The following is a 5,000-nucleotide window of genomic DNA, read 5'->3' on the forward strand; positions in this document are numbered from 1 at the left end:
ACAGGCATATATTTCAGAGTTCAAGCTATTGGTGTCCAGCTTTATTTCTTTTTGTTTTTCTTTTGTTTTGCCACCTTTTAGCTTTCTTTGTTCTTTCTTTCTTTTTTTTGTTTTTCTTTCTAACCAAGGAATTCTATTCAATTGAGATTCATAGACAATAGGCCACTCTCTACTTAGAAGGAGATATCTTAGCTCTTTATTCACTAAAGTGAGTTATAATGCAATCACACACACCACCACTTACTTTTATTCCACTTCTAACTAACAGAGACCATTTCACTTCACATTCAAACTGTTCTTTTATTAAATTTAAAGATGCAGGGGACAACACATACTTCTTGTTAAGTGAAAATGAACACACAAGCCAACACATGAACTAGCTTACTTATTTTGAAATAACCAACACAATGCAAAGACTTTTAAATGACTACAAAAAAAAAAAAAAAAAAATTTTCAAAAACAGATTGGAACAGATAGAATGCATGTTGTGATGATCAAGGAGCAAATCCACCTTTTATTTGTCATGCCTTTTCTTTCTCCTTTCATATACTTGGCTGCTAGTGTTCCCACCATCTTTGTTTGGTGGTTCTTGATCTTGCCAAAAGCCAGCCTTGTTCATAGCCTCCTCCACTCTATCTTCAAGTCTCATAGCCCTGTTCACTTCCATCTCACTTCTCATTTTGAAAAATTCATCAAAAGTTGGGAATGCCGGATCCATGTGATGCAAATGTTCTCCAATATAGTTTAGTTTGATTTGGCTATTGACATTGTAATCGGCTTGCACTTCATACCTTGCTTCTTGGAGTGTTGTGAACTCCTTGAAGGCCTTCAAACTTTCAGCTTGCATTTGTTCCAACTTCCCAAAAGATTCATGAGATTGAAAGGCATGTTCTTCTTGCATCGCAAGAAATCTTGACTCGAATTCATTTTGTTTGTTGATTATTCTCAGCTCTCTTTCTTCTTGTGCTTGTTGGTTTTGCATGTACAGAGAATGATATTCCTCTTGCCTTGCTTGGATTCTTGTGTATTGCTGAGATAACCTCCCTATTGCTTCTTGCATTTGAGTCATGTCCATATTGCCTTGTGAGAAAAAGTGTGGCTGTTCCTCCTCCTCTTGTGGCTCTTCTTCCATGTGGGGCTCATCTACTTCCATTTGCTCTTCTCTTTCCCTTCCTCCATGTGGCCTTCGGCCTTGGTGTGCTTCAAGGGGCATCGTCATTCGTTCAATAGTTATGGGCATGCCTTGGCTCAGCCACATTGGATTCTCCTCTTCCAATGGAACTTTGGCCTTTGCACACAACTTCCAAATGGTGCTTGGATAGTACAACCAAGATCCGGCCGAATTTTTTTCAGCTATCTTTAGGATGTCTCTTGCAAGGATCTCATGAACTCTTATCTCTCCACCCACCATGATACAATGCAGCATTAAGGCTCTCTCCCTGTTAACTTCTGAGGTGTTCACTGTCCCCAGAATTGACCTTTTCATCAACTCATACCATCCTTTTGCCTCCGGAATGAGGTTACATCTCTTCAAGAACTTGTATCTGTTCTTGTCATCTCCCTCCCATCTTGAGTTCTCAAAACAAATGTCTCTTGCAATCTCTTCATAATTTTGATCCTCAGTCAATCTTTGTTGGTATCCCGGTTCATCAAAGCGCACTGACTTTAGTTTCAAAACTTTCTTGATTGCATCTGGGCCAAAGTCTACTTCCACCCCACGCACATAGCTCTTGTACGTTGGGGGTTCACGCATGTCAATCCTTGGGGCATTTGCATAAAACTCTCTTATAATATTGGCATTAATTCGAGAGATTGGTGATGTAAGTTCCTCCCATCTCCTCTTCCGGATCTTGTTCTTTATTTCTTGACACCCATCATCCGGCAACATGAATGGAATCTCAGGATAAATTTTTTTCTCGTTCATCCATTGAATTTGCATTTGATGAGACCAAGACTTGAACTTCCATTGGTCATACTCATGTGTTTCTTCCTCTACTATTGGATCTTTTCCTTTTCGTCGTTTGGTTCTTGAGGAGGATGCCATAATCACTTGGTTGGTTGAGAGGGAATGTGGAGAGTGTTGGAGAGTTTGATGTGTGGTTGGAGGAAAAAAAAAAGAGGTTCGGACTGAACTTGCTAGGGAATTATGGAGAGAAGATTGAGTGTTTGGAGTTTAAAGTAAAAGAAAAGGTTGCACAAGACTTGTAATGTTGAGGAGTGATTCGGTCATGTGCATGGCTTGAAGGTGGTATGCTTTTATATGAGAAATAGAGGGCTAGGATGCAATTAAGCACCATGGGGATCAAGGGTGTGCATGTATGGATGAATGAAGACAAAATTTGCTCCTTCCCTAGCCTTTGCCGTGATCATTTTCAATGAGGGGCAGATTTCTTCCTTGAAGCATGTGATATGATTTTGTCCTTATGCTAAGCTTTCTTTTGTCTTGTCCTTCTTTTCATTGAAGATTCTTTGACCTCCTAGTCATCACAACAAGACACATGCATTAGTCTTATCCCACCGTAGCAATATTATTCTTTTTAGTTAAAAATATGTGAACTATCAATTCTTATCTCATGTGAGCCGTGACACTTCCTTTGGGGGACACCAAACTTGATGTTTGGTAATATATAAGGAAAATGAGTTTCTTCCTCCAATTAGTGAAGTTTAAATGTTCATAAGAATTGTTTTCATCATACTTTTCTTTTTCTCTTTTTTTTTTTTTTTTTTTTTTTTTTTTTTCATGAAGGATTAATTGTATCCTTGAATTGGTGCATCAAGGTTTGATGAACACCAAACTTGCTTCTTGTCAAAGGGTTCATCACAATTAATACCTTCATTAAAAGAAAATTCTATTTATAAGGTTTTGAAAAAAATGACAAATGTATGATTATTGATGCATGAATTTCAGATTCTCATGAAGCTATGTGGACACCAAACTTAGTGTTCGGCCATATGCTCTATCAAAACATTTTAAGCATGTAAAACAAAATTCTTTATGATATTGGTTAAGTGTGCTTAAAGATATATCAACTTAGCATATGTTTCAAAATAGTGCATGCAATAAGTGGACATGTTCATGAAAAGAGAAAAGAATTCATGCATCAGGTGACCATAGTTTATTGAATGTAAAATGACAAGAATCTTAAAGCATGGGTTGCCTCCCATGGAGCGCTCTTTTATTGTCACTAGCTTGACATTGAAGCTTTCTTTTATGGTGGTTGATGACTGTAGTGCCTCAACTTGTCCCCTCTGATCGTGAGCTTCTTCTTTGTTCCTTGGTGCTCTATCTCAGCATGTTCTAGTGATAATATTTTGCTCACAGTGTAGTAATCGTTAGTCTGTTGGTCTGTTCCCAGTTGTTGATAGACTAACTGCACTTTGTCACCTTTGAAGAGCCCTTCTGTTGGGATTTTTTTGTTCTTCCACCCCTTTTTGATTCTGTTTTTGTTTTTCTTCCTTCCTTTTGTTAATTCTTCTTCTTTGAAAACAGGCTCCCTTTTGAAATTCCTTTTCTTAGTTGCCAATACTACAATGTTCCCTTGAGCTTCTTCATTACTTTGCACAGTCTCTTTCTCTTTTTGGCCTGCTGTATCGTCTATCTCTTGCTTGGGAGGGCAGTTGTTGTTTGTCTTGTTGATTTCCTCCCTCCACTGCAGATTCTCCTTGTCTGTTTCTGTACCATCCTTCTTTTCATTACTGTTCGGTGTTTCTGGTAGTACACTCAGAGTGATACTTTCATTATGCATCCTGAGGGTTAATTCTCCTTGCTCTATGTCTATGATGGCCCTAGCAGTGGCTAAAAACGGTCTTCCCAGTATAATGGAATCGCCCTCATCCTGATTCGAATCCAGGATCACAAAATCTGCTGGGAAGATGAATCTGTCTACTTTGACTAGAAGGTTCTCAATTATACCACTGGGGCATATCACTGATTTGTCCACCAATTCTAGAGACATCTGTACCGGTTTTACCTCTTTTATGCCTAACTTTTTCACTAGAGAAGCAGGCATCAGATTGATACTAGCTCCCAAGTCACACATCGCCTTCTTGATAGTCATACTGCCAATGGCGCAGGGTAGAAAGAAACTCCCAGGGTCCTCAAGTTTGGGAGGAAGTCCCTTCTGGATTAGTGCTCTGCATTCCTCAGTGAGCAGTACATTTTCATTAACTTGCCAACTCCTCTTCTTGTTGATAAGTTCCTTCAAGAACTTTGCGTACAGGGGCATTTGCTCAAGTGCTTCAGTTAAGGGAATATTGATTTCTAACTTCTTGAAGATTTCAAGAAATTTTGGGAAGTGTTGGTCCTTAGTTTCCTTGTTAAACCTTTGAGGATATGGCAAGGGAGGAGTGAAGTTATTTCCCTGCCTTTGGTCCTCAGTTGGCTCTTCAATTACTTCCTTTCCCTTTCTTGATTTTTGTGGCTGATCTTCTTTTTCTTGAGCTTGATCCTGAGTTGGCTTGCTTGCTGCCTCCTTCTTGTCATTGACTTTCTCTTCTTCAGCTTGTTTCTTGTCACTTTCCTTTGGCTTCTTGGTTGCTTCTTCATTTTTCACCAAGACTTTTCCACTCCTCAATTGTATTGCCTTGCATTCTTCCTTAGGATTTGGGATTGTGTCACTTGGCAGTGAGCTTGAAAATTTCTCAACAGAAATCTGTTTGGAGATTTGCCCAATTTGCCTCTCTAGGCTCTTCATGGAGGCTTCATGGTTCTTGGTTGTCATTTCTTGGTGTTTCCACATTTTGTCTATCAAGGTTTCCAAGTTGGTGAGTCTGTGAGATTCAGGTGATGCTTGTGGTGGGTTGTGAAATGTGGATGGTGGATGGTAGGCATTTTGGTTGGTGGGTTGGTTATTAGATTGGTAATGGTTGGGGTTGGAGTAGTTGTTTTGAGGTTTTCTGTAGGGGTTTTGGTTGGTTTGCTGCTGGTTGTGGTTTTGGTTGTTTCTTAAAGTGTTTTGGTTTGAGTTTCTCTGCCATGGTTGTTGATTTTGGTTGTGATT

This window comes from Arachis ipaensis, chromosome B7 (genome assembly GCF_059453495.1).
Source record: "Arachis ipaensis isolate K30076 ecotype BB chromosome B7, ASM5945349v1, whole genome shotgun sequence".
Classification (NCBI taxonomy): Eukaryota; Viridiplantae; Streptophyta; class Magnoliopsida; order Fabales; family Fabaceae; genus Arachis; species Arachis ipaensis.